This window comes from Cuculus canorus, chromosome 3 (genome assembly GCF_017976375.1).
Source record: "Cuculus canorus isolate bCucCan1 chromosome 3, bCucCan1.pri, whole genome shotgun sequence".
Lineage (NCBI taxonomy): Eukaryota > Metazoa > Chordata > Aves > Cuculiformes > Cuculidae > Cuculus > Cuculus canorus.
Genome location: NC_071403.1, coordinates 80358919 through 80384130, shown reverse-complemented (window position 1 = coordinate 80384130; position 25212 = coordinate 80358919). Strand labels below are relative to the sequence as shown.

General features: G+C 42.8%; 2 long non-coding RNA genes across 2 annotated transcripts in view; one reads left to right on the top strand and one right to left on the bottom strand.

Annotated features, from left to right (window-relative positions):
* The window catches only part of LOC128851763 (uncharacterized), a 171927-nt gene that overhangs the window by 4275 nt on the left and 142440 nt on the right, over positions 1–25212 (bottom strand). The window lies entirely within an intron of this gene.
* LOC128851762 (uncharacterized) lies at positions 2742–12229 on the top strand. Its single transcript, XR_008449194.1, has 3 exons — positions 2742–3036; positions 8278–8421; positions 11018–12229. It is a non-coding gene; the product is annotated as an uncharacterized LOC128851762 (long non-coding RNA).

Genomic DNA, 25212 nt, shown 5'->3' with positions numbered 1-25212 from the left:
GTTGTGAACTTTACTTTTAGAGCACTTCCATGAAGCCTCCGCTGCTGAATCTTAATCTTCTCTAGAGGTGGGGGCAGTCTTTCCAATGCTTCTGAGCTATAAGAATGTGGGCTTTTACATTCAGGCTTCCCTTATGGAGTCTTTTGAGAGGAGGGCTCATAAATTGAAATGACATTGCCCAGTCTCAGCAACAGCCTGCTGCATGAGCCCTGTTTACTTCTCATATCTTTCCAGTGCTGTTCACTTCCCAGCGAGAGCAAGGAACAGTGGGGCTTACAGCTCCCATGAATCTGCCAGCACGGAAACAGTACTTGAGTAACAGCTTCCAAACTTCCACAAGAGCTCTGGGATGCTTTTTTGTATTTCCAGGGTCTTTGTAGGTGCAAAGTGGTCTGAACAGCAGTTTGCGTCAGTAGCTGCTGCAAGAGAAACACCCTTCCTCCTTTTTTCAAAAGAGAAGCTGTTGGGACGCACTCACCATCTCGCTCTGTTCTGATAACCATTTCAGCATCCTTCCGTTTTCTGGTTATTCATTTGTTACCCCTGAAATCTGATTCCTGATCTCAGCCTGCTCTTATCACCCCCTTTCACTGAGGAGTTCCAAAGCAACGGGTTAGTTTTAATCTTTGCACTCTCTCTCTGTCCCCGAGGCTTCATTTTGCTGGGGGAGGAGGTGAGTGATAGGACTCATGTTTGTTGGGGGAAGGGGCTGCCATCCATTAACTCACTGTTATCTATCTATTCATCTGCCCAGCAAAACAAAGGTATGATTGTTGCTCCAGCTCACAGACCTGCACTGGCTTCACTCCAGCTATCATGGGTCATAGGAGCAGAGGAGATATGGAGGCATAGCCTGAGCATAGCTCACCAGTATGGAAGGCCTCCTATATGTTCTGAGGTTTATATCACCACATCCTTCCCAACAGCTAGTACCCAAGCTGTGTTGCTGAAGCGAGCAGGAGGTGAGCTCATTCTGGCCATAAGCTTCCTCCATTTGGGTTTATAAACGTGCCTGTAAAATGCGGGATTGATTCTGCATCACCCCAGCATCTGGCAAACCTGTTTGGGGCTGTGCTCTTATTTAAGCAATTATATGGGATATAGGCTGCTACAACATGAGTTCCTTTATCTCTGTTTCCCACATTACGCCCTTTCCTAGGGCAAATTGATGCAGCCCCATTGAAGCCGAAGCACTGATTGACACTAGCTGAAGATCTGGCCCTGATCCTGTCGTGCTTTGCCTCTGGGTAGTCATTCACCTGTTCAGAATGCAAAGGACAACCAGTAGCGATTGCTGGAACTACAAAGCAGTGAAGTCCCATCCCATTGACTTTGGAGTCCGACATGCCATACACTGATCTGTGGCACAGGGCCCAGTTCCCCTTACATCTAAGTTGGTTTTGGCATCTCATATAGGCATCCACTCTTCAGTTTCTAGTAAACCTTGAGATCACTGCCAAGTCTCAAGAAAGAAAAAATTGTGACCCAGTTCCTGGAGGGTGTCTTAGTGTAAATAACTTTCAGTGGCATGATGACACCCTCTTGAAATCTAGCAGTGCATTGTCAGTCCATAAAATACAGAGCCAAGAACCAGTCCTGATTTAACATTACATGGTGCATATCCTTTCTTTTCCTTGCACATGCAAAATCTCTGGCAATTTCCAGAAGAACTGCCATTGTGTAAGCAAAATGAGGGGTGGCTTATTTTATGAACCATTAAAATAGTGTCAGTTTACATGGACAACATTAGCTTTTGAGCAAAGCTTGCCAATGCTGAAAAAAACCATCATGTCTGAATCAGACCCCAGTTCACTGCAGCTAACTGGCTTTCCTGGGCTGTCTCTTCAGCCAGCATTAATCTTGTGGCCAAATAGTATTCCAGGGACCAGGCAGACCATTCACTGCTTTCAACTCACTCCATTCACTGCTTGAAATACACCTGCAAGAGTTGAGGCTGAACTTTTCTTTGTCATTTTACTGATATCTGTGACAACCTGACTAGCCTGGCACTATTTGGTGGCCACAGAAGAGCCTGTGCAAACAATGTTAAAGCTGGATAGCTGTCAACAAGCATCTTCATGACCTCTATTTTTCTTGGAGACTTCCAGGCATGACAGTCACTATGGTTTTTTCCATTGCCATCCAAAATCCAGTAAAACTATTGGAAGGCCTCCGGAACCAATTTCAAATGAAATGTATCCAGTGTTTAGATCTAAGGTATCATGTTTAGGTCTGTGGGTTGCTTTGGGCTTCTAATTTCCATGGGGATTTGCATAATAAAATACAGTAATAGCATGGGCAAGTACATCGAACAGTGGCTGTGAGCCAGGAACTAATGAGCTCCATTGCAGACTGTTTAGCTATGGACGAGTCACTTGACCTTCCAAAGTCACATCATCCCCACTTGTGAAATGGAGATAGTAATACTTGCCTCACAGGGGTGTTGTGAGGATTAATTAGTTGCTGCTTGTACATCGCTTTGATGATGTTAAGAACTACATGCCTGTTAAGTATTGTTATTGTATCATGGCTGGGAAGAGATTGCAGTTAGGGCTAATTCCTGCCCTTGGATAAAGATGTGTCTTTCCCCACGTCTTGTAAAATCAGCTTGCACAACTTGCATTTATATAACATTGGTACCAAACATCAACATCCACCTTGTACCTTTGACATTGCCAAATCCCTGGAACAAGAGCCTGCTGGGAGTCACGTGATGCACCATCCTGGTGCAAACAGCCTTGGGCAGGAACCCAACTGCAAACTCTTTCTCTCTCTTCCCCCACGAACTGAAATTACTAAATGTTTCCATCAGGCATTTCAGCTGTGACCTCAGGTCTGGACCTCGGTGTGCCATACAAAGCCCATGGACACACCAGCCCACATAATACATGCTACACACTGCTGAAAGGACAGCCTGCATGGGATGAGGCGCCTGGGACAGCTGAGCACACTCCTGCACATGGCAAAGCCGCATCGGTTGCAGTGAGATGAGATGGCTGAGGAAAACATGGATATATGCACAAGCAGACAGAAAAGGTAAGCTCCCCTTGCCTAAACCCCAACCTTTAGGTGGGCGCTTCCTCTTCCATATGCTCCCCTAAGAGCAAAGCCCTTCTGCCTCTGTGGTATTTGGGCCTAAATAATGCAAAATAGTGAACAAAGAAAAGAATTCCACTGACTGCAACGGGCCACAGCTCGGGATCATTAATAGCCTCAAACCACAGTATCTAGCCTACTCAAGGAACACATAGGAGTTATGCATCCAAATTTCAGTGACATTTAGTGGAAGTTAGCCAAATGGCTCCCTTTGATTCCTTTGAAATTTGAGCCATAACTGTCGTTGTATCTTAGACGTGTGAACTGCTCTGAGAAGTCTCTCATATAGATTAGACTGCGATCAAAGAGTTTCACTAAACTGAATTTTATGAGGACAGAGGGTTGAGGTGAGGCTGATCGGCAGCAATATTATCTGATAAAAAAAACAACAAACCTCCAACCTAGCAAGTTTGAAAGGGTTAAAGAAGAAAGTTGTTTGGGTAGACGGTGTACATTAACTATCATTTTCAGTCAGCATGCAATGACTAGTTAGCAGGGCTTATCATCCCCAGCTATGCGAGGAATTACAATAAATGCCTGAAATGCAAGAAGGTTTCCGGCTTAGGCAGGTAAATAATGGAAGTCACTATTTTTGTCTGAGTTGCAAGAATTCCCCACGCACACAGGCTCCCCACCCCCTCCCCACTGTAACACAGCTAACTCTACTCCCTGCTGTTTGGCAAAATGAAGTCCTTTCATGCATCCTCGGGACTTTTGCTTTGTCTTCAGAAGTAGCCGAATCATTATTTCCCTTTTGGTGGAAAGTGGGAGGTTATGTTTTCTCCATTCATTTGTGCTAAATACTTCCAGAATGTAATGACCTAAGGATGAGCGGGAGGAGATACAAGCTGCTCTGAGACAAGGACTGCATGATTTGTAGGGAAAAAGTAACAAAACAAGCAACCAAAGCATAATTCTGGTGCTGTCAAAGCCTGGTAGTAATCCTCCCATTGTCTTCAGTGACATTAGGCTTCCCCTCTGCAGCACTAACCTCTGCAGAAAATACTCTCAAACTATTCAATGATTCAGCTGCTGTTTCAAGAGCCACTGAAGAAAAACTCTGGCTGCCTCTGCAGGATATAAACAGGATAAACTTTGGGTAGCACTTAGTAGTAAATAGGGAATAAAGTCATTACAGCTGCGGAGTTTATTCTTATTTAGCCCAAGGCCCTTTTCCCTGCCCTGGCATCCCTAAGCACGTGCCTGAGTTGGCCCCTCTGAGAGGCTCCTTTGAGGTTTGTGCCACACAGCCTTCACACACCAGCTAGAGAAAACACCGGGCTCCAGACACAGGAGGGAAATCAGGGTGGGATCCTGAGCTTTGCACAGTCCCAGGTTGATTTTGCCAGGCTGCAGGTAAGCCCTTGAGAGCCTCAGCCCCTTTTACTGGTGATTGCACATATGGTTTGTGAACCTTGGGGAAGCCTGGCAGAGGCATGCGGATACACGGTGGTGCCAAGGAAGAGTTAACCAGTGCCACAGCTGGAAGAGCATCCTCCCTCCCTGCTTCACACATGCTGAATTTCTTAGCAAAGTGAACATATTAACACTGGCATGCTCCCACACACCACCTTGGCTCTTCTCCAGGAAATCATAACCCAGCTATTTGGTGCACAAGGCCACAATTTTATTTACACAATCAACTTCTTGATAAACATAAAACTTACAAAATATACCACACCCTTAAAAGAAAAAAAAAAGGAAAAAGTGTGGGTAGAGAACTGCAGTAACCTGACCTTCTCAGACAGAAGGACGGAGTTGCTTTGATTTGAAACCCCCATCCCCAAAGAAGTCACCTCTGGATCATGAGGGTTTGCTCTGGCTTTAAGGCAGGGTCCTGCTCAGGGGACACGTGGAGGGGACTGGGAGCTGCCAGAGGGATTTGAGCTGACTCAGGCAGGTTTCCTCCCGTGCACCAGGGAGTGGAGGCAGGGCTGCCAGCACCTGCGACACCTATGACCACAGGTCCCTCATCCTCACCTCTTCACCTGATGCCACCACTCCTCCTTGCCAGCATAACTGTCCCCTCGGGAAAGGAAGAGGGCCCCACACTACCAGTAACCCCAAAACCATGGGAGCTGGCTTTCTTTACTGCTCTTATCCTCTTCTTGATGTGAATCTTGGCAGAGGAATCGGTGTGTCCTATGAACATTATAATTTTCAATTCTATGTTCCTTAGTCAATCTAACAACTGGAAGTGGAAGTTGTAGTTTTTATTTTGGGAGGAAAACATTATTCATCTCATGTGGCAACCCAATTTTCTGGAGACATGCTTCACTTCACCAGAGCACCAGTCAATTCATCCAGGAAGCAGGGAAACAGGGAAGCCTAAACCTTCAGCAGCTCTCCAGGGCAGCCACTGCCTGGAGTGAAGTTCAGCCTAAACATCAGATAAAACTGCACCAGCCTTGCAATGAATTGAGAGGCACACATATGCATGCTGCTTATATCTGGAACTACCTGAGCCCAGCTCCACAACTTCCTTCTTCACCTTTTGAGTTTGTATTTCTCCACCAATCCTTCAAAGCAATTGTCTTGCTTGGCTACATGACAAAAGACTCACAACCTCATTCCATTGTCTCTGTAGGCATTGGAGACCAGAGTGGAATTCGGTGAAGCTCTCCAAGAGCCAGAGCTAATGGTTCTTCTGCTAAGTTTCAAACTTGACACATGAAGACAAGAAGATGCTTAAACCGCCTAAATCCCACATGAGAAAAACTGCATGAGAAAAAATTATGGGCCAAGAGCATTAAACTAATTTATACTGGCTGGGGATCTGGACATATCTGCTTTATTCCTTGCAGATAAAAAGATCTGCCCGAGGCTAATAAGCTTTTGATAGTTTGGGAAACAAAGATTGATTCTTTTTTAAATTTTTTTTCTTTTTCCCACAAATAGGAAGAACCACCTTCAAATACCGGAGAAACACTGCAGTAATTTAGACAGATAAAAATCTTGATTCCTAAAGATAACAAGAGCTGAATGATTGGCCTCAAAACCAAGCATTTGTGACAATTCTTGAAACAAGAACATCATTACTGTTCATTTCCATAACAATTTACGTACAACTGCAGAGAAAATCTTTTCCCTTTTGCAGCTGCAAAATGTACTGTAAACACACTATCCAAAGTCTTGCTACAGTTCCTGAACACCCAGAGGTGGGTGGGTGGGTGGGTGAGCACGTCCCCTGGGCCATTCTCCTGGGCACAGCTCAGGGTCTACATCAGAGCCTGAGACACTGTTTCTTTTGGATGAACACCTGACTGATCTCAGTATAAACATCTGAGATATGAGAGAAGACCCCATCTCAGGAAAGGACAGGAACACTGGAAATGTGATCCAAGTCCAAGGGAAGAAAGTCTGCAGGACTGGGTAGACTTGTATCATGGTAAAAAGCACTTCCTTGAAAGGAAAGCAAAGAGTTTCTGAAATAATCTAGTTGTTGCCTGCCGGACTTTTTGTTTCTCTTCATGGACTGCAAAAAGAGAACATAAGTCCACCTAAGCAGATTGCAATTGTGATAGAAATTTCTCAGGCTGTCCATTACAAAACAACTACCATGCATTCGCTCCTCTCTCTTGCATTGCAAAAAGAAGCAGCTGAAGAGACCCAGTAACATCTCCCAGAGACCTTGCCTTCCAGGGACAGCACCTTGGCTCATGTGGTCAAGTCACAGAGGGATTCTGAGGACACTGCAGGAGGCTACTATAGCCAAAGAGCTTGTGAGTGCCTTCATATTTTTGTAGCATCCGCCCCATAAAGGCCTTGCACCCACCACTATAACAAAATATTTGCAAAGAGTAATTTAGAGCCATCGCTATATGTTCAGCTGCACATGAACAAAAGGCTCTCCTTGCATTGTGAATAATTTCTTCAAATATCCAGTCTTGCCCAATTTCTCCAGAATGACCAGCTCCTACAATTTTATAGTGAGTAGTACTACACATAGTGACTTTCCGCTAAAATAATTTTACTACCTAAGAACCTCATCTCTGATTTAAAGTTAATTTTTATCCTTTGTGAATGCAAGGACTTGAGTACCTCTGATGCAAAAGCTAGAAGGCATCTTTAGCCCAGCTCTAGATGTGAAAATCTCAGGATTTCTTAAGCCAATCTTAAGATTACACTTTTTTGGATGCTAACATGACTATTCTCATATAAACAAGAAACAAGTCTCTGTATGCAGGTCACTCATATAAGAGGTGCTATAAACTGGCAAACCAATGAACTTGCTTGCTGAAAGTATGTTCTATAAAGAGCTTCCTTAGTCCATCTGTTAATCTTACATAGTATGTATTATCTTCAAAACCTAAATGTCTTGTCAGGAATAACACTTAGATACCAACTATTTCCAGCTGAATATAACCACTTAGCACATTTCTGTCACTGTCCTTTCAGCCCAGGCATGTAGAAGTATGTTCCATCTGCAGAGAAATAGCTCATGGTCTAAGCTGTTGGCTGTGTGCAGACTCCTGTGTAGCTGCAGCAGAATCAGCAGCTTTTCTACAGGACAAAGGTGGGCTGAGGAGAGCCTACAGCTATCAGTCAAACCACCTCATCTAATGCAACCCATCCCAGAAGGGTAATACCACCAGCAAACAGCCTAGAGCAGCTCCTATACCACAGCTCTTTCTGTTGATAAACGTAGGGAGATGACACCAGCAGGATCAAAAGCAGAGAGTAGTCAGAGCTCCTTTGAGATTCCCATGTCCTCACCACCATTTGCAAAGTTAACGGGTTTGAGAAACTAAGCAGGCATCGGGAGAGCAGAATTTGGACTGGCAATCACTGCCCCTGCAGAGTAATGCTGGGATAAGCATAAAATATAAGAGATCTTCTTACCACCTGACCTTCACACCTCACAACTCACGCTGTGTTTTCCTCCTCTCCTTCTGCACTTCTGTCCACTAAAACTGAGAAAGAAAGACTAGAGGGAGTGAGGGCCCAAATCAGAAGCATTACGGTTCTGAAAAAAAAAAAAAAAAAAAAAAAAAAAAAAAGCAGGGGTCTTCAAGTTGAGGGACATTTCTAACAGAAACACTAAAGATTTCTCAGAAATGGGCTCCAAATTAGCTTTGTCAAGCCTATTTTAGAGCCACAGGAGGGCAAAATGTGGAGGAGGACTTCAAGGGTGCTTTCAAATGAACTGAATCAGAGGTTTACCCAACCCCACTCTTTCAGAAGTTTCTGAATAACGCACCAGCTTGAACCACTGGAAAGAAACAAATAAATGAGCTGGCAGCTTTCACAGGGAGGAGCCTTGAAGCCCAGTTCCCAAGACCACGCCAACCAGCTCCATGTGACAGCATACAGGAATGAAAATAGGTAGGTAACATTAACAGAAATACACTGAAACTTAATAACAGCAGCTTGTCAGGACATGCACCAAAGAGAAATGGCTCATAATAGCTACAGCTTGTATTATGCATGTTTCATAGCCATCTGGCTAACAGAGCTGCCTAAACTCAGCTGATGTTTTGTGCCTGCTGTGGTAACACATGGTGCAGGCTCTGGAAGGCGACTATCAAACTAAATCCTAACATCTGTATTAAAAAGAGATACCATTTCTCTTGTCAGATGAAAATACCTTAGAATAACAATGCAGCAACAAAGAGAGTCCCTGGTGAGGAAAGGCTGTGTCCTCCTTTGGCGTAAATTAGCATGGTTTGCTCAGGACAAATGGAGTTATCCCAACTTACACCAAACATAAGATCCAGTCCCATTGTATGAACCTCTCCTTGCTTCAGTCATGACTTTCGTGTGTCTATCAGTAGTATATAGCAAAGGCACAGTTTAAAAGAAAAAGTAATCCCCTGCCTTTCCTCTCCTGATCTGATTCGCATACAAAATGGGCTTATGAACTCAAAATTATGGGAGGGATTCAGGGAGGAGGAAAGGGAGACACAAGAGCCCTTTTATTTTGCATCTTATTCACAATGAAAATTGGCACAGAAGCCAACCACATACATTAACATAGTTTGGGCAAGTTTAACTCTCATGAATACATTTCTGTGGAAGAACTATGTGACTATGGAAAAACCCCCTCTTTTTTGCCATTTGAAAAGATAACAGGCTTCTATGTGGAACATACCCAGAACCTGCCTGAATCAGAGACATGGAAATACAAAGATGAATAAGGCTGAGTTTCCCATGCTAGGGGCCCATGGAAACTGAGAGGGGAGGAAGAAGTAAGGAGGCCCATTGACTTATGAGAAGGACTTTCATCCTACAGGTGAAGGAAGTATTTGAAGGCACCAGTAACATTGCAGACCTGTTCCAGAGTCCATTTAAGTCACTGGCAAACATCTCATTGACTTCACTGGGATGCGGGTCAGGGCTAAACAGTTTTAAAACACAATCCAAGGCTATTTCTACATCATTGTGTAATGAGTGGGATTCAAAACAGTTCAAGTGTGCACAACCCTGTGACTTACCTGCTTTCTGTCCACATTTCCAGCAGCTAAGCTGGCCACTGCTTGGGCTCAAAGACTTGGTATTGCACTGAGGAAGAGCTGAGCTTAGGACATTTTCGGAGGACTGTCTTAGACTAAAGTACACACTAGACTGTATGCATGTCTGAGTCAGGCAACCTGAAGGAAGGAAAGCTTTGCCCAAATATATTGTGGCATTAGTTGTACTTCTCTCCCCTCCTCCCTTCCTGAATCTCCATCGCCCCTCTCCAAATGCTGGCTGAGGAGACCTTTCAGTATGAGCTGGAGAGTTTGCAAAGAGCAGTGGGCATATCTGCTGGACAATGTGGGCATTCCTTTGTCTGATGATATAAGTGCACCTGGCACCCAAAATCTGGAATTTAAAGCTAGCCCCGCCACAGAAATTTGTGCTGGGATCCTCTGACCCAACTTCAGTCCAGATGTAGCCCTGAGAGTTCTGCAGAATTTCAGCTACACAAAAATAGTGGTCCTGCCTCATATGTCCCTAATTGTGACATACAAACTGTTGCCATTCCCATCAAAAAACCTTTGCCTTCACATACTGATGTCATACAGTGCTAAGCCCTGCTACAGTGCTGAATTTATGTCAGAGGACGGTAACCGCAGAATAACTATATTCTTTTGAATGAACCAGTTTGCTTTATTACCAACCTATCTGATACAATACTTTGCATTACAAGTCCTTCATCAGATCACTTCAGAAGCATGTCACTGCACTAGGGCTTTAATATCTTGCTAATTAGTTTCATAAATTACTAATTGAAGTCTTCAAGTGACTCATATTGGTATGGTGAGTCTCACCATACAAAAAACTCAGTGATCTCAGAAGAACATACCTCATAGAATCATTCTCTTCTGCTAGGTAACACTCAATGACACAATGAGGTAGGAGCAGGACAGGGAATTTTCCTCCATGATTAGCGGTTCAGAGCTCTTATCACCGTGATGCATCCAAGTACCACATATTTTGCACCCATCTAAGTGTGGAGTTTCCACTGATGTCAGTGTGTGGAAGAAACGAGGTATACACATCCACAAATTGACAACAAAGGATCTGCAGAACAGATCAAAAGGGAACATTCTCCCTCTGGGACAAGTCTATCCATATAGTGTAGTACACTTAAACACATAATCACTTAAAGCACATCACCGCTGATGACACTGCTAAATTTGGCTTTGCTGGAGGGACAGGGTTTGGCAGGGATCAGTGAACAGGATTTTTCACAAATTGTCCAATGCTGACTATTTCTAGCTTTTTCCCCACTCAACTCTCGACAAATGCAACCTAGAAACAATGCCACACCTGGTACTAGCTGGGCAGCTGGCGAAAGGTAACTGAGTATTTCGGTATCAGTTCTTCAAACACACAATTCTGTTGCTTACTGGACTAGGCTAGAGAGAGGTCAGCAGCACTTCAAGCAGATTTGTCTGACTGACCCTGCGCTCATTGACCTGTTGTTTTTCCCTAGGAACCATCCTGATCACCACTCGCCTTGCAGCAAAGGATGTTTTTTTTCTCACCTAACTCCCAACAATGTTGGTATCTACATCTGCTCAGCCACATTCAACTCCCACCAGAGTTAATGGAGTGAGTAGGCACTTCTGAGGAGCAAATCGCCTGGCCTACAGCAGATGCCTTCCTGAGGATAAGATCAGTATCACCCCCTGACAGCTGTGAAGACCATTTAGCTCTAGGTCAGCCGTACATGTACACATACAGCCAGATGAATCCTATCCCAAGTGAGCTGCTGCAACAAATCAAAACCACAGTTGTTTTACACACAGAATTGGCCTTGGGTGCATCCTTTTCTCCTTGTTCATCTGTTTTGCACTGTTCTAAGATGCTTTTTATGGCTGACCCTAAGACAGGGAACCCACTGCTGTTTCTACACCTCCAACAAGCAACAAGAACATGAAGACCTCCACGTGTGCACAGGCGGTGCTGCTTTAGCACAAAGGTTTGAAGCAGAACTGGTTAGCCAAGTTCTTACATGTAGACATAAAGCCCCAGCAGAGACCTTTGCAAACATCTCTGCTGGTCCCCTGCGTTACTGGTCAGTGTTTCACCCAGCAGATCTCTGAACTTAGAAAGTTACTTGGTTCACTGGTATAATTACAGGTATATTCCCGTTGGATTTGGCAGCATTTGCTAACCAAACATCATGCATTAGCTCCTAAGAGAAAGACATTATTTATTTTACCCACACAAGGTTTATCTTGTGGTAGCCATCAACTTTCCATGGAAAGATCACACTCTAATGCTATACATCAGTCATTAGAGGCAGCTTCTAAACTTTAATATCTCCAAAGGAACAATAATTGCAACCCTTTCAATATTTAATATTTGCAGACAAGCGGAATGAACTCACTGGAATCAGCAGGTGGTGTATGTTCAGCTGCTCAGAGCAACATTCGGCCTGCTTATTCCCAGCGAGGGCAGCTGACACCCGAGAAGCAATGCCCTGTGAATGTACCATTCAGCGGGTAGGAGAGCCCAGAGTTTGTATGGTAGACATCAAAGTGTTTTGTAACATGCAGATGTTTTCCATGCAGAGCGGAAAAAAAAGTGATGGACAAGATTTTGTAAATTCTGTGCTGTGCTTTTTTCTTCATTTTCTCCTTGACCTACCCCCATTTCCTTGTATTTTCTTGTATGTAAGAATGATACTATTAAAAATGATTTGTTGTATCCTTAGCTGCTATAATTTGGTGTGATTTCAGTAACTTCACAGCTACATCTTTTTACAGAAGCTGCAAATTTCTCCTACCAATTTAAATCTATACCCCTTTATATCATGAGGTATAGTGCTACATTTTTTTCCATAGATAATAAAAAAAAAATAAAACTGAAACACATAACCCTTGACATCTATTAAACTTGTATTGGGAGATAAAGATCTCAGAGGACATCTTCTCCCACTCTATCTCATGTCCTTCATCCTGCTCCTCTTTTTACCAGAGGGTCTTCCCAGTGCCATGTGAGCCAGGGGTGAGCTGAGTTGCTGAGGACAGTGCCCATGGATGAACCTATGGCTGGATTTGCTTGCTGACACATAGTTCTGTTCCCTTTCTATCCCCCCAAGTAATGGTGTGAATACCGCCCATCCCAAATGTCCCCAAGTTCTGCCAAGGACAGAGTCCTCTTCACTGCCACCCAGGCTCACACACAGGATGTAGGTAAAAATTCCTGCTCCGTTTGATAGAGGGCACCAAGTTCTACGTACAGCTCCCTCTGCCCAGGTGAATTCCTTAACCAGCAAACTAATAGTTATTTTAAAAAAGTTATCCTTCTCTTTCATTTTCATTTCATGAAATATTTCAAGAGGGATTGCTTTCATCTTCCTATGGAATAAAAACACATTCCGAAACCTCACCGTTTGCTATTAAATTAAATTCTTGTGTTCCCACTCGCCCTAAGCAGAAGCACTGTACCACCACGTCTGCAAAACATACCGTGCTGTGCTATGATCTTGTGCCATTCTGCAGAGAAATACAATGAGGTTTCACATGACATTAACAACTGACCTCATGCAAAACTTCCCTCCCGTAAATGAGTGTCAATCTATATATACAGCACACATGAAGACAGACACTTCCCATTAGGAAGCAGTTTGCTGAGCTGGCTAGAGAGCTTAAACACTTCTGAAAACTCAAGAGCAAAAAGTCTTCTGCTAGACAATGTGCTGACTGAGCCTGATTTTGGGATACACTGAATTACTCTGAAGACCCAGGTGACTCACATTTCAAATTCCTTACCACATTTACTGATTTAATTTGACCACTGAAGATCTCCAGGCTTTTTTTTGGAAGCCCCAGATGTGATTTCAGGAACCAGTATGTCCAAGACAATCCCACAGCTTGAACACCATCATTAAAAGCATGACCTGTTCCTGCTTGAGGCAAATGATGAAGTCCCTGCTAAAGTGGTAGTGAATTAAGTGGCTGTATCATCTATCTCAGAAGTAGCTCTGTACTATCAAGGAAGACCCAAGATGGCTGTAGATCTCTGAGGCCATGGTTAAAGTCTTGCATTTCTTCCAATAAAAGCTGAGTTTTACACCACCTGGGGACCTGCAAGAAATGTTAGATCAAGGAGACAGTAACCAAGATGATTAGGAGCAGGAGGTCACAATGACCAAGGAGACACTGAGAGAATTAGATTTGCTCAGCCTGAGGAGAAGGCGAAGGAGAGAACCCATTCCTGTCTCAGCTATCTCAGAAACAGTACCAAGAAGACATGGACAGGCTCTTCTTGAAGGTGCACAGCTCTGCTGGTCATTGCACTGACAATTCGCATCTCCTAGAAAGCACCCCAGTAAGGTTTCCCTGTAACCAAGCTTCTCCAGTGTTATGTGTACATTACGCTGCTTTCCATCTGATCTCCTTTTCTGAGATCGACATTCCCATCCTGTTCCTTTTTCCACAAGACTGATAACTTGCTAGAGGTTAAGCTGCCTTTTAAACAGCCTCCATCCCACTTAGCCTGTATCCCAGGATTTTCTTTCATGAAAAAGGCACTGTAAAGACTCTGGACCCTGTGCTATGATTTACACTTTTTCATCTCCTGTAGAAAGCCTGCTGTGTATGTGATGATACCATTCAGCTCCGTTTACCTGAGAACTTAAAAAAATACCATCAGAGGTTGTTTTTTCCATATGGGTAAATAGTAGGAGTGGGAGTATTCCTTATGGGAAACCTGGAACAGTCGCACTCTGTCGGCCTGACATTTCCTGCTGTAATTGAAACTTTTGATGTTAAAAATTCCATTTACACAGTGTGTCTCTAAGCCAGGCAGGGAGAAGGGCAGAGGTGGGTGCAGCATTAGCACACAGTTTCCCCAACTCCCTCACGGCAGCCAGTTAAACTATAGCAGGTGAGATGCGTAGATGTAAGGGAAGGAATATGAGGAAGGAAATACCAGCTGAGTTAGGTAATTTGGGTCAGAGGAAGCCAGGCATAGTTACAGAGGCAGGTACAGATTAAATCAGCTTGAGGCTCTAGGTCTCCACATCTGCCCATACCCCTGCCCAGGAGGGCAGGGAAAGGTGCACCCACGTGGTCCAGTGCTCACAGGGGATATGCATCTTGGACATCCAGGTTCTGCCTTAAGAGGACAGAAAAATAACTCCCTTAGAAGTTATGGGGACCAATGGGGAGAAATAATTTTGCACTCTTGCAAATTAAAAGACATCTGAGTGTCAGTAAAAAATTCAACCCTATGCTATACAACCTATATATTTTCCTCAATGAAAACAAACAAACAGCCAAATTCTAAACCCAATCCCAGCTGGCCTCAGATAGAAAGCCAGGGAGAGGAGTCCACTGTTGCCAAACACGAGCTTATTCCAGAACCATTTCCAGATTCCACCATATCCTTATGCGTGAGGACAAGCACAAACCTGCTCCCCACTCAAGACACCTAGAAGCCCTAGCCAGTATTGATTCAGTTTATTCACAGGGCTCCTTCCAGCTAGTGACACAGCTCACGAGTCCACGGGGCTTTCACCCAGTACAACTCACCCAGCTCAGCAGCCACCGCCAGCTCAAATCCTACCTCTACATCCAGCTCTACCCTACCCCGGGAGCTCCTGTCATTCCCAGTGCTCAAGTGAGCCAGATGCCTGTTGTCTTCCTCCATGAAACCAACAGCAGACTCTTCAGGGGTGAACAGCATCAACAAGAAGCATCTGAATAGTGATATCAACGCTGGCCCCAGCTCGTCCTAGCAGTAAATACATTAATAAGACAAAGCACAGGACAAAGTGGAATCCCTGTGAGTAATCGACATAATTACATTAGCCAGTCAAAGTAACTTTATGTTAAGAAATATTTTTGGCATGCAATGAAAAGTTTAAATCTTGTCACACCCCAAAAGTTACAAAAGTCAAAAGCAACATAACATGAGCTTTAACTGTTACATGCATTTGCATAAAAATGCTTTTTCAGAACGATAATGCACCAGTGCTTACCTGTTAAGTTTTTTGCTGTTTTCCCTTTTGATGCAACTTTCTTGCACCCTCAAAGGCATAAAGTAGAACAGGAAACAGTTCTGCCTGTGAAGCCTTTCTCAGGCACCTTAAAAAAACTAAGGCTCAGTGCTTTGGGCTTCTTTCACATATCCAAAGACAAGATGGTGAAAAAAAAAAACAAGTATCCAGACTCATGAATAATTTCTGAAAATTAGAGTTTTCATTCTCAAATATGAAATCTTACCCTCCAGCCATGAGACTGACAGGCACAATAACAGGTAAATTACATTAATTATTATTCCTCTTTGCAGTCCTTACAAGCAATGGGCAGCATGGACTGAGAAAACCAAAGCTGGATGTACAGAAACAGACATTTCAGAGGGAAAACAAATGAGTTATTTGAACAGATTAATTCTCATTTCTAACCCTGTAACTTAAATGATATTTGACTACAAACTCATTCTATTCCTTGGCGTTTCACAAAAAGTTCATTCAGGAATGGAAGTCAGGAAAGCTTCCAGGTCTCAAAAATACTAAAACACATTTTATGCTACAGACATTCTCAAACTCTGTCACCAAAGTGGGCAAAACAAAAACCTGAAATTACCTTTTGATGCTAACTCTAATATATAGATGCTCATTTTTATTTAAATATTGTAGATATTTCTGCAGAAACGTCTGAATTTCTGCATTCAAAACACTGCTCACTTTTTAAATTTACTTTATTTTTTGAAATAAATAAATTGAAAGTTTGAAAACCTAATATAGGAAGATCTTTGCTTCAGATTGTGCGATACTTTTTCTTACAGATGACTTTTTTTCAGTTTTTGACAGAATGACAGAATTTCAGTTTTTGACAGAATGAATATCTTGGACAAAAGTCATTTAGGAAGACCTAAAGAAACAGCATTACCAAATATCCCAATGCCTACCAGTTGTTCTTATGTCTCCCACCAAGGAATCTTTCACAAGAAATAAGCATTGTATATTCCCAAGCAAAGTTGGGATGATGAATTGCACAAAGATAATTTTCATACTACGGTGGCATCAAGAAGTCTCCTAAGACTGTTGCTTGTGCTCCATTATGCAAAAGACTGCCCCTTACTTGAGGGGCTCACAATTAAAAGAGAAACAAAGATGAGAAACCAAAAATAAAGATAATGCCCAGTGCCATAGAGCAGACTGATGGCACTGGTGCAAAAAGAGCCTGGTTCACCTTGACTCTTCCTATCTGATAGTGACCTATCAGTGGAAAATTATGTGAGATGGGCCAGAACTAAGTCATGATTGATGAGCCTTGGAAGAGCAGGACCTGGCTCTCCAGTGTTGGTTTTGCAACCTTTGATCTGATAGTGACCTATCAGATAGAGGGTATGGTCAGATTTGATGAATAAAGCCTTTACTTTGGTTTCTCCTGCTTTATTTTTAACTCACAGGCTGGCAGAGGGATGCAGAACCTCAGCAAGTGCAAATGTAGTGGTCTTCAGCAGATACCTAGGGGGAATCAAGGGAGATCTTTATCCTGATCTTATATATTGATCTTGATTTTTGCCCACCTGGAAGAAAGAAGAACTCCCAGTGTGCCACTAGTAGAAGCCATATACTTCAAATTATCTACTGCGAGATAAACAAAAAAGAACTGAGAAGGAAAAAGAGATACCAAGTAAACAGAAAAAGAGAAGTGCTGTCAGAAATTGATGGCAATACTTAGCGTAAGGGCTGTGGGAGTCTCTGGTCTACTGCTATGAGTAAACATTTGTCTGAATGACAGCACATGGTGGAAAATTATGTGAGATGGGCCAGAACTAAGTCATGATTGATGAGCCTTGGAAGAGCAGGACCTGGCTCTCCAGTGTTGGTTTTGCAACCTTTGATCTTTATAGCCACGCATTATAAAGCGGTTTCAACTTGTAACTAAATTCCTAACATACTCAGCTGTAAAATCCAGACATATCCTGAGTAATAAAACAAATACATAAACTGGAACTTAAGTGAGAGTCATCTTTTACTGTCACTTAATGCTGAGAACACCTAGAGCTTGTTAGACTAGACTCGATAGGGAAACACAATTTTAAGAGGAGCGTGAAGAGATTTTGGCTGGAAACAAATTAATTGGGCTGTACAGCCTATATCATTAATCCCATCTGGATCACCAGTTTACAGTGCCTCTGAAGAGCATCACAGAACAGGCACCTTTCAAACTGTTACACGTACTGTAACTATGCCACATGATTTTCATGAAATATGACTTCTATCGCTCCATGTATCAGAGCCACAGGCCTTCTGCAAAAACGTCATTCTACAAACTGTGGATACGACCAATAAATCAAGGCAGTTGCACAAGCCACAACTTAGGTGGCATTAATTAGATCAGTGGAAGTTATGATCCAACATAATTATCACTGCTACCCCACCTACGTTTAATTTCAGTGTTTCTTCCTATCTTTCCCCCAGAGGGTCAATAGGAGAGTTAAACTACATGCTTCAACAGTATCAGTCTCCAGAGGCAGCACAGAAGAGCCATGTTTGATAATTATGAGAGCAAGTAAGAGGAAAAGGACTATCGTGAGATGTGATCAGATGTCATACAACAATGGAAGAACGAAAGAAATTCACCCTTTGCCCCTTACACACCTTGAAGATTTGCAACTGTAAGAGAGGTTGATGTTTGGTGCTGCCTGATCTGACCTACCACCCATTCAGCAAGGTATTTATGGACAGAAATCACTGTAAGCATACGGAGAGTCTTGTCAAAGGAAAACTCATTTCCCAAAGTCTTACCTACATATTGAAAATGGCCTGAATGGCGTGGCCCAAAAAAGAGGAAGGGTCAATGTACTGAGTTTGGACTTCCAGTATCTCTGACCATATCTATAGTAGCAAGTAGTGCAGGAATGGACACACAGAGAGAAACAACTGGTGCCAAGGACCTGACACCCACACTGTGCATTTCCATTCTAGATGTACTTTACTTCAACCTATCTGCAATCTAGTGGCAGTAGCAGCACAAGCAGCCCCATGCCAGGTGCTGTCCTGAAGCACATCCACCAGCTTAGCGTCATCCCCAAGGAATCCAATTAATGTCTTCCATGACTGCTCTGCGTCATAAATGTGCAGTTAAGTGGAGATCACTAGGAGACTCATTTCAGAAGTACACCGTTGATCTCAAATCTAATGCTAATGACAGCCTACCCCTTGGAGGCACCTCCCTGCTGGGCATGGGACAGTTAGTGTGACACCATGCCCAGGATATTTTGTCTTGCTGAAACAGCCCACCATAACACAATCCTGATGTAGGTTTGCACTGGACCGACATGAGTGTCCCCAGACAGCAGTGCACTGTGTGACTGTACCAACACACGGGCAGCCAGGTGCCCTGTGCGGTGTGTGTTCTTTGTCTCCCTCACTCTCTGTCAATAAGGACAATTTTACAAGCCTGTGTCTCTTAAGAGTGTTCTTCAGGAAGTGAGAGTCATACAAGTACAAATACAAATGGGAAACGAAGTGTTTGCAGGACTGAACCCTGAATCACAGTCCAGGAAACAGTTGTAATGACAGTACATGGCTGAAGAAGAACTACTGCATTTGAATTGTCTGGAAGGACTTTATACGAAAAGGAATCGTATCTTTCAGGTCACAGCAGTTCTTTCCGATTGAAGGTTGCACCATCACAGAGATCAGAAGACAAAGAGGTTTTCTGCTAAAAATCCCCAAAAGATGCTCTGTTTTAGCAGGTTAATTGGTTCTCCTCTTCTTTGACCTTTCTTCTATGCATCTGCTCTTCCTTACACTTACAATTTGACACTTACTTTCCTTTGACAGTGTGCAGGGCTCTCCTTAAAAAGAGCTTGGTGTAATCAGGTGTGTTCCTAGTGAACTGCAGCCTGCAGCACAAAGACACCACTGCTTTTCATAAGGCTGTTCAGTAATGTTCACTCAACAGAAGAGACCAACAGTGTGGCAACATCCATCAGCCCCCTGTATTTGTTTGTCATTAAAGAAAGGTCAGTAGCTGTGACTTTCTGAGAATCACACTCACCTTTACAAAGTCAAAAACCAAACATACACAAATTTCACAACAGAAACTTCATTAGCATCCAGAATCATGAAACCTAAGACATGAAAAAATATGAAACAGCCAGATGAGCTAATCTAACAAGGTTTGTGAACCAGTTTGCCCCCGTGGTTGGTTACAGAACTGTTGGGCTAATATTTGGTACCTATCCACAAAAGCTGTTGTTTTCCAGTTTTTTCATGCCTCGCTGCTAGAGAAAGGCCCTGATTCACACCACTTCATTATCTTTCCTCATTTTTATAGGCAGCCAGAAGGCATGCTGGATCTTCAGTTTGTTTGTCTGGATCCACTCATTAGTAAATTACACATAGTGAGAAATGACATTCATCTGGACGTTTCGTCAGAGTAGATTCTTTAACATTCAAATTGGTTGTGCTACTTTGGCAAAAAGAAAAGCAACAGAGCTTTCTGAAATGTGATTTTTTGATTTCTGCTTCTATATTTCTAAGAGCCATATCATCAGCGGAGCAGAAGTACCAAAAAGCAAGAAAGAAAGAGAAGAAAGAAAAGCACAAGACTTCTCCATATGAAAGACTGTGAACAACCAGTTTGCTATGAACGCACAGATCCTGTGGCCAAGACCACAGCCAGATTATGGTGACAATCTGAGTGGCAGTACACTTTTGCTGTATAGCTACAAAAGGAATACTAAACAGGAACACATATATGTAGAGATTCAGCAGGGAAATTTGCAGTGATGTTGAATGCAAGCCTAACATGTTGCTCTGGAAATGGGGGAACAACTTAGAAATTTACTTTTAGGGACCAAGCCTTTAACCCCTCCCTGCTTCCCCTGGTGTTATCACTGCCTATGATTTACTAATGTAATTAATCGAACAGGATTAGAGATGGATAAATACAGGGTACAGACAAGGCATGAGGTATTCCAGCAAAATCCTTCTGACATGCAACCCTTGGAGGACACAGACAACTGGTGCAAGAATCAGAGACACAATCCAACAAATTCCCTGCTCTACTTTTCCCATCATTAGCTGGGCACCACAGAGAATGTAGTTAAAAATGTCTTCTAAAATAGCTTTAAGGATTGGAAATCTGATAAGGCAAATACAAGTGGCAAAGCTCCACTGACGTCAGTGAGACTTATATAAGGGACGATTTTGTAATGGTAAAAGTAATACTGGAACTGAAAAGTCCTGCACACTGAACAAGGAAGTTTTTCACGTTAACCTCAACACAAGCCACAGATTTGTCCTCAAAACTATTTTCCCCCTCGCCCTGCAAATAAAAACTGAACTTGAACTATTTCTGCAAAAATTGTCACTTTGTATGTACAATCACACAAGCATAATTTACTGCAAGCCTACTTTTTAGTAAGCTACTGAGATATTAATATTTAATGATATTTTTAAAGGTAAATTTTTAATTTATACATAATAAGGGTTTTAATGAAAAGATGTGACTGTAAATGCAGTACATTTAGCCAGTCCTGGGACAATATGGTGCAGGAGTCATTATTCCTTCATACAATTCTTCTTTTCAGGACCATCTAGTAAGATAACACTAGTCATTTGAAATCAACTGAAAAAAATGGAGCTACGCCAAATTACATCAGTGAAGGATCCAGCCTTTTGACTTCAAGTTATCCTCAGTTAACACTGGCGTAATCAGAAAAAGGCGACATTTACTTCTCTGCCCAATGAAAATAGCCTGGGTATTGGCTACTTTCAGAGAACTGCCTGAAAACATTCCACAAGCCATGAATTATTCACAGTATTAAACAAATAATTGTGACTAGTAAATAAATATTTGAAAGTAATGGCTAGTTCATACGCCATTCAAACCTAGCGTAAGGGGGAGATATTCGTCATATGAATTACCCATTAAGAATTATTGTCTCAGTTCTAGTTCTAACTGATAAACAGTCATGTGGATAACAAGGCAAGCGTTTGGCAACCCTCCTGATTTCATTCTCAGCAATATGGCTTCCTTTTCAACAAACACATAAAATCAACTATTTATCCCTCTTCTACCAGAGAAACTGACTTCAGCGCACCTGAAAGGCAAGAGCTGGCGCACGGCTTCCCCAAGCTCTACTTGTCTGGTTAAATTCCAGGTCAGGCAACAGCCCTCTGACAGAACCACATTCCTGCTGTAGTTTCAATTACCTAAATTATTCTTCACCTCCTGTCCTAAGCATGGGCATATTTTTGATGGCCCGAGCTGGGAAATGTGAACGCAAACTGCTACCAGATGTAGAGAGGAAGAATGATTTCATATCAGAGGCACTAGCCTCCAAGTCAAAATATCTGAGCCTCTGCTGTGCCACAGGCTTTCTGTAAGCCACTTAGGCCCAAATCCCCAAAGGTATTTAGGCTTTTAACTCTTGTTCATTTCAGTGAGAATTAAATGCCTAAATACCTCGATGGATCTGGTTAGCCTCTGTGGTTATGTCTACACAGCACAAGGGTATCCATAGTACCGAGTGGGCACATCAGAGCTAACTCTTAACAACCTGGCTCATGCAGAAGAGCAATATTCCAGTATTGGTCTTCTCTTTAGCCAAGAGTGGAATATAATCGGATTGTGGATAGCTCTCACCACAGCATTACCAGCTACAGCACTCTCAGAGTTAGCCTGGGTACCTCCATACAGTACTGCGTTCCGCTGAGTGGGTACAACCCACATACCTCAAAATTACACTGCAATTTGGGTAACAGTCTGCCTTGTTGGGATGCAGAAAGAAAGAGAGCATCCCAAAAGACTTGCATGGTGCCTGGGCATTCTGCTAGTGGGCAGCACGTAAAACGCCGAGAGCCAGCAGGCTTGGTTCAGCTGAGCAATCCTGCAAATTCCATTTTAATTCAACTTTTCAGAAAGCAACTTCCACTGGCCACCGAAAGGCAGCAGGGGGCTGTGCAACATGCTCCTAGTTAAATAGCTGGCATCCTTCACTGATAACACCAGCACAGTATCTGATTGTCTCTCCAAAAAGCAAATGGTTAATATGCAGTTATGGTAGTTAAAAAAAGAAATGCTTTGCTGCTATTCTATTGTCAGTATTGGCAAGCAGTACTGGGGAAGCGAAGCACAGATAACATTGCTTTATTGTTCATGTAGGTCCCAACCTTAACATGCTACATCTGTATCTTCTGTCTCAAGAAGTTGCTTTCTTTTCATCAAACACATTCCAGAAGTCAACAGTAAAAGCACTGACAAGAGACAGCAGATTGATCCATTAACTCTCACTCACTGCTAACAGTTCCTTGGCTGAAACCGGACCCTGCATTCCACTGGGGAAGATTTGGTAAGTTCAAAATGTAAACATGCTTGCAGGATTTGGTTACTGCTCTCATGTACTGCAGTGCCTGCCTCAGCTTAACAGGAGGTGCTGGGAATTTTTACAGGTGCTGTGCTTCTTACTTTATACATGCGTAATTAAATAACAAACAGGACAGGCCAAACAAGTCCTATGTGCCTCATGTTAATATTATGCTACATTGTCAGTTAGTGCTAATCAATGTGGTTGCAATGAAGGATATTACAGTGTAAAGCTCTTTCTAATATGTCTAACAATAATAATTAATAATAATGCACTCTCTCTTTGCCAGAGAAGATGCAATTAAATAAGCACATATTTTCCCTTTGGAGACAGGCCCTTAAGCATCTTCCTTTTAGAGGCAGATAAAATGAAAAGTCTTGCCCGTCATGGCTTTGAATTTGCCTTGCAAAACCAGCCTTTATTTTAAGTTAGATTTATCTAACAATGCTCCTTTGTTGAACTATTAATTCTCCATCTGTATTACCAAAGCATATAGGGTCTCTGCTCACATATCAACACCCCAGTGCATCAGTCACTGTAAAAACAATGCCATTTCTTACACATCTGCTAGCAAAAGCTGTAAAGCCCAGTACGACCTCATCTTCTAGTGTGGCACTCTGTCCCCCTCTACTGACTACAACAGTCGGTCCCGGGTCCAATTCCTGCATCCAGAGACTCAGGCTGGGATGCTGTTACCCTTGGAGAGGTGACAATACACCTTCTGAGAGGAGGCAAGATGCTGGTTCATCCTGGGAAGAAGCTGATTTTTCCTGTGCAGCAGCTGGAAAAACAGGAGTTTGTCCAACCGTGCCTCCAAGTTTAGCTTCTTAATTGCTCACAAAACAGAACAGGTTTTTGTGCTGAAAAATTTGACGTGGAGGTAAATCAGCACTGCAATATTATAGCAAATCCCTCAGTATTGTGACTTGAGATGGTGTCTTTAATGTCCCATTGGAAATGAAGTTGTGCTTCCTTTTGACTCCACAGGTCAGGTTCTTGAGACAAATGGCATTTTCCAGTACAGTCATCTACTTCAGCTGAAAACTTACTGCTTTTTTTTTCTTTTCTTTTCATTTTTTTGATGTGACTGTAGCAATTCTCAAAGAAAGTAAGCACTTTGCAAAAGAAACACACCTAATCAAAAAGCCATCTTTCTCTCTCAGTATACACGTGAATTTACTTATCACTAACCTTTGCTTTTCTTGCAGACTACAATACCACATACAATCCCACAGCTCATAAGCAGAAACAGTAGAGATTGCTGTGGCTGAATGCCAGAAGCTGCTACACTGACATCACCGGGAGTTTTGCCACTGATTTCAGTAGAGTCATGATTTCATGCAGAGCTTTGCTGCCATTGGACTTGAGGATTAATTAATCTTTACTACCTGTCTCTTTAGGTTTCTACAATGTTGATTTCCCTCCAATCTCCCCCCAAGGGTTAGATCTGACTTGTTACAGTGGCCTGTCTAAGAGCTTCATGGTCCTTATGCTTCTCCTCTTGCTTTGGTAGTGTACAATCACAGACACAGTTCCTTATTGCACATGTATCTGTGTACACATCATCCATATTCACATCTTACCACTTCAGTTTCCTCTCCTTTGTTGTCTCAAGTTTCAAATGTCTTTTGTCCTTCCCCTGCTTTTCTCCGCTCCATGATCAGGTCTTCTGTATTTAATATTCTTTTGTATCATAGGTCTATAAACAGATCCTAGCTCTCAGTGAATGACTTAGGGAAAAATATTTGTTGTTATTATTATCGGTCTTAATTGACAATTTGGTCTAAGTTTCCAGATAATTTTGGCCTTCTGGCATAGAATCATTGAATCACAGAATACTTTGGGTTGGAAGGGACCTTAAAGATCATCCAGTTCCAACCCCCCTGCCATGGGCGGGGACATCCCACTGGATCAGGCTACCCAAGGCCCCATCCAACCTGGCCTTGAACACCTCCAGGGATGGGGCAGCCACAGCTTCCCTGGGAAACCTGTTCCAGTGCCTCACCATTCTCATAGTGAAGAAATTCCTCCTTATGTCTACCCTAAATCTGTCCCTTTCCAGTTTATACCAATTTCCCCTAGTCCTATCATCACAAGCCTTTGCAACAAGCCTTTGTAAAACGGCATGACCATTAAGAAGTCACTCCACTATCAGATCCACGTCTGCCTCTACAGAGAGACACCCTGCACATTCAGACTGCAAGTTTTGAACCAGTGCTAGTTTTGCTGTCAGTCTGCGCAGTAGCAAAAGCAACAGTTTTGTACAGAACTAGGAGCATCTCCATAGTAATTCTGGATAAAGAATACCTATTGCTCAAGTTACTTTACAACACATTAATA